General features: G+C 39.9%; 1 protein-coding gene and 1 long non-coding RNA gene across 2 annotated transcripts in view; one reads left to right on the top strand and one right to left on the bottom strand.

Annotated features, from left to right (window-relative positions):
• The window catches only part of LOC124390691 (contactin-4), a 149462-nt gene that overhangs the window by 26035 nt on the left and 110646 nt on the right, over positions 1 to 12781 (top strand). The window lies entirely within an intron of this gene.
• On the bottom strand, positions 10612 to 12153 carry LOC124390717. The gene is made up of 3 exons (XR_006926855.1): positions 12035 to 12153; positions 11384 to 11476; positions 10612 to 10862 (listed from the first exon to the last, which is right to left on the bottom strand). It is a non-coding gene; the product is annotated as an uncharacterized LOC124390717 (long non-coding RNA).

Here is a 12781-nt window from a genome sequence, read left to right as displayed (position 1 = left end):
CCCTAACCCTCCAGCTCCCCCACCCCTCTTTGTTTATGGTCTTGGTATTGATGCTGGGTTTTCTCTGCTGGAAGAGCTGGATCAGCATTCCATAGTGTCCTGTTAATTTTATGAGGGATTTAAAAGCTGTTTAGTATGTTATTTGTGCAGCTGTAATTGATGTCTAGCCATGCTTGTCAACTCAATGAATACATAGAAAGGTATTCTGAATTGTATTAAATCACATTATACACAAGCCACCACCATGGTCTTAAAAGAGGTGGTCAGGCTGATTAGATTCAGGCACTTCCTTACAAGTCTGCTGGAGGTGCCAGTGTAAGAGCACAGAAGTGTACAGCGGATCTACAATAGATAGTTGTACAGGATATGTAGTCCATATCTACTCTTGTACATCTAATGAAATTGTTCAATTCCGTAGGATCCTGAGCAGGGAAAGACAAATATACAAATACTGACAGACAAGCTGTTTATTGTTTTTCCTAAACACCCAGTTGCACAGAAAGAAAGGTATTTGTGTAATAGGCCAGGCTAACCTAAAGACCAGACCCAAATGTAAAAGCAAAGTAGCATGCAGTAAAGCACTTAACCTGGAAGTCACACATAAAACCGTTTCAAATGCCAGAATAAAATTTGCCAACTCCAAATTGAAACACAGACATTACAACGAAGGTTTAGAGTCGGAGCAGTATGTGCATTTGCAAATGAATCAATAAGATTATGCTTTTAACAGAATCACTGATTCTTAATAGGAAATGGTTTTATGTAATATGTGTTTTTTTCTAGAGAATCTCATCATGCGTATAGCCATATACACAGAAAGCTAAGTAGAAAATTGTTGCTATCTGCACCTACTATTGCTATTTGTGTTAAATTATAAAAAATGTATATTGAATTACAGAGTGACTAAAACACTTCTGTCTAAATATAAAGCTTATATTTGCATTTGCTTATATTTTGTTAAGATAAGAGAATGTAATTTTAAGTTTTATTAAATAATTTAAAAGCAAAAGAATCACACCATCCATGCTTTTTATTTACTGTGATCTGTAGATTCCTACACATATGTAAGTTATCAAAGATCAGTTTTTTCCTCCAATATGCTCATGGTTTTGATCTTAACTCCCTGCAAACAATACAGCATATATAATTAAAGTTTGTTCCCTATAAATCTGTCAGTGATCCACTTGCCACGCCCCCCTTGGGAGTTCCAGGTCCCTACGAGCGTGCCGCTTCTTTTCAGAGTCCCCACGAGCGCGCCGCTCCGTTCCAGAGTTCCTACGAGTGCGCCACTCCGTTAAAGAGTTCCTACACAGACACAACGTCATCACCAAACCCCTTCGGATGTGCCGTCATACCTCCAAGTCCCTCTGAAGGCGACGTCTCGCCTCCAAGTTCCCCACAAGGCGACGTCTCGCCTCCAAGTTCCTCACAAGGCGCATTCTCGCCTCCAAGTCCAAGGTGCCGCCCCTAGAGGGGGGGTAATGTCAGCGATCCAACTGCCCCGCCCCCCTCGGTAGCTGTCACGCTGCCTCGCTCTGCCGCTCCCGGCATTGGCAGCTCCGCCTCAGATCCCCACAGGATCCACCTGCACTCCCACCTCGGTAGCTGTCACGCTGCCTCGCTCTGCCGCTCACGGCATTCGCAGAGGGCAGAGGGCGTCGCTCTGCCTCAGATCCCCGCAGGATCCCCGTCTCTCTGCCTCGGGTCCTTCCGCACCTTCCCCGGTTTCTTGGCGGTGCGTTCCAGGCCTCCTCCTTCGACCCTGGATGGTTGGCGGGGCGCCTGGTGTGGGTGGTTTTGGGCGTCAGGTGCCGCCCCTGGATGGTGGGGGTAATCGCTCTGCTGCTCTCACCATTAACGAGAGACAGGTGTCTCTTGTTACCGTTTTCTCTGTATAAGCTCTCATTCACATTTCATTAGTGTCTGACCTACTTTATGGCTACGATGACCGACCTCACCTGAGACTGCCAGCATTCCCCGTTGGTTCCGTGAATTATTCACCCGAGACTGCCAGCATTCCCCGCTGGTTCCGTGGATCACTCACCCGAGACTGCCAGCATTCTCCGCTGGTTCCGTGAAGGACTCACCCGAGACTGCCAGCATTCCCCGCTCTTTCTGTGGATCACTCACCTCCCATGGATTACTATCCTTCCGAGGATTACTTACGTTCCGTGAACATTTCCCTATCGGATATTACTGGCTTTCCTGACTCCGCCCGGTTCTTATGCTCTACCACTGGTGTGTGTGTTTTGACTGATATACAATAAACCATGATAAAGCTACTTCCGCTTCTGATTCGTGGTCCGTATCCTGACAAAATCCCACTTGACTATGATGATTTTTTTTAAAAAACATGATTTTTTATAATACAGCAGAATGGGGCAAACAATAAGAAACAGTACATATCCAATATAATCCTTTTATAAAGCAAGAACGTTTAGACCTAGCTAACTTTCACTATGATAAAAACACATAAAATTGTTGTTAACTTAACTATGCTGATGAATCCTGCAGAGAATCTGAGATGTATTGAGGATTAGAGAATGTCATAGTTGCATTGAGACAATTTTACTCTAATCCATTCAAACCATGCCTACATGCACCCACTGTGTTTAAAAAAATAAATAAATAACAAAATAAAATACATGAAGCCTAAGAGAGACTGGCTTCATATTCTGAAATCCCTGAAGTTTGTGAATACTTGCCTCAACATCATGTCAAAAATTGTTATACATCATTCCACAGTGAAATGTAATATCATTTCATACTATTTTACAATATTAGTATATCAATTGTTCATGTCCATAAAACAGTTACATATTATTTTTGGTGTTCTGCATTCAATCAAAAAATCAGCAACTAGTGAGCAGTCAGTCTGAGTTATCAAGGTAATGTATAGCATGGCAGTGGCTGGCCACAAATTGACTTCTGAAATCATGATCATGCTCCATAGATGTTTATCCATTTCACTTTGGCCAGAGTCTCTCACTCTCTCTTGGTCTCTCGCAACATTTTATTGAACACTGCACTGCGTTTGCTTTGCCTGGTAATTTATGTCTGTCATTTTGTGGTTCAGCTGCTGCAAAAAAGTTCTTAAATTACTGGCTGCCAGACATGGAGTTTGGGAGATCACACATCTATAACAATGCAATTTCTTGAACAAAAAACAAAGACTAATCAATTTACTGTCTGCAGAGTTGCCGTGTTTTTGTAATTAATAAAGCCCTAAGATTTTTACGACAGATCACAGAATGCAAAACATGATATGTTGCATAGTGAAAAGAATTACAAGTTGGTGACATCTTTAATTATAAATGTTTCATAATGGTTTATTTGCATTTTTGTACCCATGGGCATTCCCATTTAGGGAAAAACTTAATAGAGCCACAGAACCTATGCCCTTCCATTATTACCACCTTTTTCATGCCAAAGGCTGTGATGTTATCACTATAAAACACATTTCGACTATAACTGCAAACTCCCACAACACATTCAGTATTATTTTCTCACTAGTATGTGCATGAGTGACATGGTGGCACAGTAGCTAGTATTGCTGCCTCAAAGCTCCATTTATAAGCTCACTTTACTGTTTGTGTGGAGTTTATCATGTTCTACCTGTGTAGGTTTCCACTGGGTTCTCCAGTTTTCTTACACTGTATAGAATATGCAGGTAGAGAATGGCATGCACTAAATTTCCCGTAGGTCTGAATCACTGCTGTGGTAAATTTTGCTGCCTTGTGCCCAGTATTAGCAAAAAGGAGGTTTATGGATGTGGTGAGGGAAGACATGCAGGTAGTTGGGTTGAAAGAGGCAGATGTAGAGGACAGGGGGAATGGATATGGTGACCCCTAATAGAAGAAGCCGAAAGAAGAAGAAATATGTATATATATATATATATATATATATATATATATATATATATATATATATATATATATATATATATGAAATGAAAATTCTTGGCCGAAACCGAAAACCGAAAAAGAGGAAAGCAAGGCCGAAAACCGAAACACCGAAAGAAATAATGCCAATTATTATTAATTATTATTTTTTCAATTGCATAAATTAATATTAAAGTTTCAAAGAATAAATCCATTACAAATTATGAAAATATTTATTTATAGCACATTGCAACAATGCACAGGATAAAATAAAATTCAAACAATGTCTGTCGTGAAACTAATTGCTAAAATATCTGCAGTTATATGCTTATGGACGTGAGTTGCAACAACATTAAACAGCTCAGGTAAACACACCTCTGAAAAATGTCGTCTGCTCGGTATGGCATAACGGGGCTCAATGTGCTCGATCAGCCTACGAAACCCCACATCTTCTACGACAGAGAATGGCTGATCATCTAAGGCAATGAATTCCATAATCTTTTGTATAATGAACTTTGCCTTGACACTATCACTGGGAAACTTCCTTGCCTTTTCAAAAACGTTCGCCACAGACGGAGTGCGCGTGCTCGGAGGGGTTTTGCTTTTCTGTGCCGCGTTCCTCTCATATTCAGCATAGCGATCGGGATGTTTGGATTTCAGGTGATAAATTAAACCCGACGTGCAGACGCACCTCCTCTTAAAATTTCGGCATTACATGTTTTGCAAATCGCTTTCCGTTGGTCTTTCTCAGATATACTGAAATACGTCCACACATGTTGCTGCAGGCGCGGTTTCTGTTTGCGATCACAACAAACGGTTTCGGCCATGTTGTTTCGGTGATCAAAGTCTTCGGCCGAAAAAAATGCACTTTTGGGCCATTTTCGGCCGAAGATTTTCGGATATTCGGTGCATCCCTGATGAAACACGTGATGTTGTATGGTGGGGGAGAGGGAGATTTTCTTAGCTTATTGTCGGCGTTGGCTGGAGCTCGGAAGTATGTCAGGGTAGCGTTGCGTTCCGAGTCGATCGAAGCCACGGCCGGGCCGAGGAAATCTGAGACCCCATCCTCTCTGTACGGGTGGGTGCTCGGGGTCCTCAGCAGGTAAGGACCTCTAAAGGGTCAAGGAAGCGGAATATGCACCGGCATGGTTGCTGTGGTAGCTCGCGCTGATGGCACTGCCGTTGCTGCTTCCTGTAAATAAAGGAAGAGAGAATCTGTCGGTTAGTCAGGAGCCAGACATTCTCCAATCTGCCTTCCTTTGTGGCTTCCTTTATATTCTTCAGTCGACTCCAGGAGGGTGAAGAGTTGCTGCTCTCCAGCCGTGCCTGTCCATTGGCGCTGTCCATTCAGCACCCACCTGGCTGTCGTGTTCGGAGCACTTGTTGTTGCATGCGGGACGTGAGGCCGACATCACAATATATGTATATATATATGTATTATCCCCAATCACCATTATTTATTGTGGATTCAGGGATTCAAAGTGATTTTAGCAGAGTTAAAATATGCTAGAGGAAAAAAAAAAAATTATGCCTCAGAAACTACAGCACTAAAAGCAGGAAAGAAAGAGATGGAAAAGTTGAATAGAATGAATTCAACCCTGGTTATATATAAGTGACCACTTCAACTTCAAGTGCAAGAAAGGCAGTGGGTTTATTATGCAGTGCAAGCTGTGCTTGCTCAAAGATAAAGCTAGCAGCTTATAAACACTTCACATCAAACCACCACAAACATGTAAAGGTCAGTTATCTAATACATTTAGCATTGTATTAGTAAGAGGCATTGCACAAATTAGCCAAAAAGGCATCGATGCATGGAAGTGCTAATGCTGGTTAGCACTAGCAACCTGCTGATGACTAGTTATTATTTATTCTAATGCTGATGTCCAATTATAATTACCACCTGTTTGAAATGTAATTACAGATATGACTTCATATACAGTCAAAGAAAAATTAATAGTTCAGTTATTTTGAAGAGGGGTTGTATGCCTGGTTAGTGTATTAGATGGGATTGATTTGCCAACAATTGAATTTCAGGTGTGGATCAATAAATCCGAATCAGGTTTATTGGCCAAGTGTGTTGACAAGTGGTTCCAGCTGTTACTGACTTTTAGAAGTACAGAAATAAATAACACTGTACATTTAGCTTGGACTATACAAGACAAAGCTGACAAGACAAGACAAAACGTCTCTAGGTTATGTATTTAACCCTAGTTCCCTGGGGGAATGAGACACTGCATCGCAATGCTTTGAGAACGTTGTCCATGCTCTGAATTACGTGTGTAATCTGTCCAATGGAAGGGGACCAAGAAGTTATAAACTTGACTGAACATTGACACAAAACTGACACATTGACTGAAGCCCACATAAGCTTCTGTAAGACAGAAGAAAGTGTGGCATAGAAACGCAGCATCTCATTTCCTCAGGGAACTAGGGTTACATGAATAACCTTGAGACGTTCCCCTTCAGAAGCTTTTTAACGCTTTGGAAACGAGAATCCAATACCGAAAGACTGACCAGTTCCTGACTGGTGTGTATGGGCACAGGTAGTTCGAAAGGAAGGAGGAGCCAGAAGTGGCAATTATGTCAAAGGTTTAGAGCCTGAGGTCAGCGGGGTGGACCAGCCCGCAGCGTTGCAGATGTCTTGGAGGGACACTTCAGAGGACCAAGACTTAGAGGCTGCCACACTCCGGGTCGAGTGAGCTCTGACCCCTTAAGGAGCAGGGAGACCAGAGGACTCATAAGAGGATGCAATAGCACCAACAATCCACCAAATAGCCAATAAAAACACAGACTTGACTTTTGAGGTGCCTCCAAGATGCCTTAGCCAACGGCTCAAAAGGGGTCTCAGATAGAGCCTCCAGCAGAACGGCCAGGTCCAACCCATGCACTCTAGGTCACACCGGGGGCCTTAGCCTTCGGGTGCCACCGAGAAAATGCGTTACTGGAGGGTCTCTGCCTAGAGATGATAAGCCGAAATGGTGAACACGTAGACTTTAAGGGTGGACGGAGCCAACACTTTGGTGAACTGTCCCTGAAGTAATTCCAGCAGTGAACCAAACGGGCAATGAACTGGATCCAAATAATGATGCTAACACCACACATTGAACAGGTGCCATCTTGAGGCCTACAACCTCCTCGTGGAGGGGGTTCTGAATTGGAGAATGGGCTCTACCACCTCGGTGGAGAGACCGGAACCTTGGAGCTGTACACAGCCTCTACAACTCTGCACGGGGTGTAATAATGCACCCCCTGCTTGAGAGAGGAGATCCGTCCTCAGATGGATGCATCCATCGTAAGCATTATGCAACGAACAGGAATTCAAAGCACGGGGTTCTGACACAGGAAGTGATGACCAGATAAGTGGTTCTCTCTAATGGAGAAAGCACACTTTTCTTGGTGGCTAGCCAAAACCCCAGCACCTTTATTTGAGCAAAAATGACATATCAATGCCAGACCGCTAACTGCTCTGATCAAGCTAATATCAACCAATTATCGATATAGTTGAGGACACTTCCAGAAGGTGCAGGTTGAGAGGGCAAGGCCAAACCAAAGAACCTAATACTGGTAAGATTCGGCCTCAAAAGCAAACCTCAGGAACTTCCTGTGAGAAGGAAGGATGTATAAATAAAAATATGCAACTCATAGATCTACCGTGACAAACCAGTCCTCTAATCTGATCTGAGACACGACCCCAGAAGCTAGCATGCCACTCTGCCTAAGCAAGAGCGGGGTCAGAACCGCAAAGAGTAAGGGCACCCTCCTCGAAGACTGCCCATTGGGCAGTTCCTTTAAGAACCGACATGCTCTGCTTCAAAGCAAGCCGCACATCCGGAAAGTGTGCTTAACTTTCTTAGAAGCTTTCAATTTGACAAATAATAGACAAACAATTGACAAACAATAACATGAAATACACATATAGCGCTTCATAAACAAACAAAAGTTTAAGCCGTCTTCACTCCACATGCTTTTTATAGCTTCCTAGTCATGATGTCACCCTGGCGGTGACGCCACAGCTTTTATTGGACAGATTACACACAAGATTCAGAGCGTGGACAATGTGGAAGTGTTTCCAAAGCATTGGGACTCAGCTTGAGTTCCTGAAAGGGAACAGCTTATACGAGACAATACAGACAATGTGAGACAATATAGACAGTATGAGTATTAAATGGGAATACAGAGTATATGGCAGATCAGTAATGTAATCACATTAGGTGTGAGAGTGCATGGTAGTGCAAATAACAGTATTGTGTGTCAGGTACGATGCAGAGTTTACTTTAGAACTTTTGTACAATATACTGTACAGCAGCAATAGTGTGTGTAGCACATATGGATGATGTGATGACTGAAAATTCTGATAATGCAATACTTGTAGATATGAAGCAGGGAATATACTTATGGTGAGTTGTTAATGAGGGTGATTGCCTTAGAAAATAACCTGTTCCTGTGTCTGGCAGTTTTAATAAACAAAGTTTGTAGTGCTTGCCAGAAGGGAGGAGCTAAAAGAGGTTGTGTCTAGGGTGTAGTGATTTTCCTGCCTGGTTTCTGGAGAGTGGGCAGGGGAGCACCAATTATTTTTTCTGCTGTTTTAACTTTGTGTTGCAGTCTGTTCCTGTCCTCTTTTGCTCCAAACCAGTTGGTGATGGTAAATCAAAAAACAATAAATATATCGTACAAAACTGAAAAATTATTTAAAAGATAACAGAATCACAACAAAATCATGTTTTTTGTGGAAGTGAATTTTTTTAATGCTTTTTTTTATTTTCCCCCACTCTAGTTTTCATGTTGTGTGCTTTCCAAATCATCATTATCGGTACACTAGTTCTAGATTGACAGCCCCTTGTCTAGCCTATCAATCGAAGAGGGGATTTTTACGACAGTAAGAGTCTCATGGCTGCTGTGGCTCGTACAAGTGTGAAGAGGGATAACCACCATCAGCTGGTGACTGTCAGACAATCACAGGCAATTAAACAGAAATGTATTGTTAGCGGGTGAGAGATGCTGTGAACATACACAAAATGTTGAGTGTAATTTTCAAACCAAATTTAAATGAAAATTTTAAAAACTATATAAAAAACCAAATATACATAAAGGAGAGTGGGGAAAAAACACACATTTTCAGTGAAAACCCCAGGGAAAAAAGGCACCTGAAGGACTCTTAGACTGCATGGAACAAGATGATCTGGTCTAATGAAACCAAGATTTAACTGTTTGGCCTTGTTAAAAAAATTTTATGTAATGTTATTAAGGAAACCAGGCACTGCTCATCACCTGCACAAAACCATCTCAAAAGTGAAGCCTGATGGTGGCAGCATCATGCTGTGTGGGTGTTTTCTGCAGCAGTAACTCAGAAACTTGTCAGGGTTGAGGGAAAGCTGAATAGAGCAAATACAGAGATTAAACAAAACTTGTTTCGCAGAGCTCAGTATTTCAGTCTTGGCCAAAGGTTCACCTTTCAAAGTGACAACAAATCTAAGCACACAGCCAAGACAACATAAGAGTGGCTTAAAAACAACTCTGTTATTGTCCTAGAGTGGCCCAGTTAGAGCCCTGATTTTAACCTTATTGAGCATCTCTGAAGAGACTTAAAAGTGTCCGTCCACCAACCATCCCTATTCAACCTAACACAGCCTGAGAGAATTTAACATGAAAAATGGCAGAAAAACCACAGTTCAGGTGTTCAATGCTTCTTGCATCATACCCAAAAAAACTTAAGGTGTAATTGCTGCTAATGGTGCTTCAACTTAGTACTGAATAAATGGTCTAAGTACATGTGATTTATTTTTTTCACAATTTCACATAATCAGCTACAGAGTATAGATTAATTAGAAAATAATTGTATATATACTTGCACTATGTATATTTTTATGGTTGTTGCGACTCACCGCTGCATTGGGTTAAACATAAACTAGGTAATTCTGGGGTAAAGTTTTTTTATTTGGGACCAATACTGAGAGTAAAAAAGAGGGTAATAGTGTTCTGGTGACCAGGAAAGCTGGGAGATTGGCTGGAGCGGAAGAAGGAGTGGAGTGTTCCCACCGTGCTCTGATGCCTCAGGTCCTGACAGGTGGGTTGGCTCTGCCCAGGTTGCCACCAGCACCCATTTTGAATTTCTCTTTCGCATCTGCAATCTTTTGCTTTTAGTGAGACAATTGGGAGAGAGCCGCCATTAGTCGGGAACCAAAGTTTCTCCACCGTACCATCCTCCCACACTGAAAACCCTAATAAGTTCAATGAACTCAACCTATTGAGTAAACTCGTTGTAATGGATTTTCCCTAACTTGTTTATTTAAGTTCACTTAACTTGGTGCTCATGTAGACTGTACTTAAATTGTTAAGTTCACTTAACTTGGTGCTCATGTAGACTGTACTTAAATTGTTAAGTTCATCTAACTTGGTGCTCATGTAGACTGTACTTAAATTGTTAAGTTCATCTAACTTGGTGCTCATGTAGACTGTACTTAAATTGTTAAGTTCATCTAACTTGGTGTTTTATAATTTGCACTTAAACTATTAAGTTCACTTACTTACATATTCAAGTCAACTTAACAATTAAACTGAAATTGCAAATGATTATAAATTGAATTGACTAATATTATTGTTCTTTTGACTGTTAAATCTTTATTCAGTCCAAAAAACACATTGAACATCATATTGAACATTGAACATGTATTGTTTATATGTTAAAACATTTAAATTTCAATAAATAAAACACAACTGGTCACAGCCACACTCTACAAAAATGTACAGATAAATGAATAAAATGTCAGTGTAAATAAAAAAAACCCCATCAGAATTAACATCACCTTAACTGCTGCCCAACATCACTGCTGCAACTTTGTGCACATAAACAACTAAACATTTTTAACAGTAAAGGGAATTGAAAAGGGAATTGAAATGCAAGGAGTTGGGGGGCTGAAGATCGGTGTGCTCAAATAAGATCCCCACTGGCACATCAAGGATAGAATTGCGATGATCCGACACCTAGTGAAGACAAGAATAAATCTATATTGTGGTCATGCATTTATTGTAGAACATCAATGCATATTTAGCAGATTTCACACTAAATATATGCACATCACTTATATTGACATTGTTATTAGCCACATACTACCACATTAGCAACACACAAATAAGCACAAAGCAAATTGTTTACATATATAAATGTATTTTTATTATTCAGAAATGTTTTGCAACAAATATACATGTGTAATAATGTATATATACATACATACATGTGACCAGGGCAGCCAATTTTTGTACCTTATTTACCCTTAAACGGATTATTATTATTCTTTTGAAAAGGCACTGACAATGCCTTTGTCAGGGCATTGACAATTCTGTTTCTTTGTTTCCTAAAAGTGTTGTAAGATGAGTACATCTTAAGCAAATTTTCATTTAGGGTGAACTATTGCTTTAAAATCAACATGATCCTGAAATACTGAGACTGCTGTGAGCACAGGTAGCTCTTAAAATGTAAACAGGTTATAATCAGATGAACTTACCAAACATGACTTAAAAAAAGCAGACTCATCATCCCCGAGCAGGACAGGCAGTCCTCGCAGCACAAGGGTTCGGACCTCAGTTGGCTGGGCTGACTTTACGAGAAAACATACAATTCCATCAATGCCACAACCATTCACAATTAATTTGAAATTAATGTTGAAAACATGAAAGGCTTTCAAGTTGTCTTATAGTAAATGAGACTAATAATCACTAACCTCAAGTTGCTGTACAAAACATCATAAAGAAAATTATATTTTATTATAATTAATAATATTCAAAATTAATGTTTCATTTAAACCAGCCTAAACCAGCAAAAACGGATAGGCTAGCTAGACAATTAATTATTGATGATAAATGTGAAGATGGACTGCTAAAGGACACTTTTTTCTTCCTAAAAACACACGATTAACTAATGTATAAAGAATTTACATCTTACAAGTCAAATTCAGTTTCTCAATATGATTTCTAAAATAATGTTTACAAAATTGATAGCGATGTTAGCAAAGTTAGCAAATGGGAAACACAACGTGTCTGAAAGATTTGTAAGGATGACTGGGCGGTTCTTTGTAAAATGTAAAATTAAGCTTTAAACATATTTGACAATTAAAATTATATATTCAAGTTAATTTCTGCATAATAACTTTACTTACCGAGTTTAAAATGGCGAAAGACGAGAAGAACAATTCCAGAATTTTCCGGCCTCAGCAACAGGCATTAAGGACCGCCTATAGGATTATTCTACCAATCACTGCATTAGTTCTCTTGTTGCCAGGCAGAAGTCCTTAAATAACCAATCTCCATGAAAGGAGACCAGAGTGACTATTTTTATAAATAAGGATTTTGAGTTCATAACAGTCAAAATTTTAAGTTGAAGTATTTTGCAGCTAAGTAAGTTGATCTAACTTATATTTTTGAGTTAGGGTTGGAAAATACAAAATTTCAAGTAGTGTTAACTCAAGATTACTTGATTATTTAAGTAATGACAGAATTAGGGTTTACAGTGCAGCAGCCTTTTATAAGCACCGCTGGCCTTGAAGACAGTGAGGAACCGGCACTCTAATTGAGCTCCAGCCTCTTGTAAGGACACCACACCACCTTGTAGGCTGCGCTGGGATTTATTTAATTTTATTTAATTAATTTAATTTGTGCCAATTTAATTAAATACTCGATTTAATCAATATAATAAAAAAGTGTATTGCATGAATATTTCTTCTTTTTTATATTATAAAATATAATTTTATATATTATTTAACTAAGCAGGCATTTTATTTAAAACTGTTTTAAAATTGTGAACTGTTCAAATGTTAATCATCACAGATATTAATAAACATAAACTGCGCTAATACAAAATTACAAATAATTTTATGTTTTGCATGTTTTACCCTAACTGTGCCGAA

This window comes from Silurus meridionalis, chromosome 1 (genome assembly GCF_014805685.1).
Source record: "Silurus meridionalis isolate SWU-2019-XX chromosome 1, ASM1480568v1, whole genome shotgun sequence".
NCBI classification, from domain to species: domain Eukaryota; kingdom Metazoa; phylum Chordata; class Actinopteri; order Siluriformes; family Siluridae; genus Silurus; species Silurus meridionalis.
This window is presented reverse-complemented; position numbering and strand designations above follow the sequence as displayed.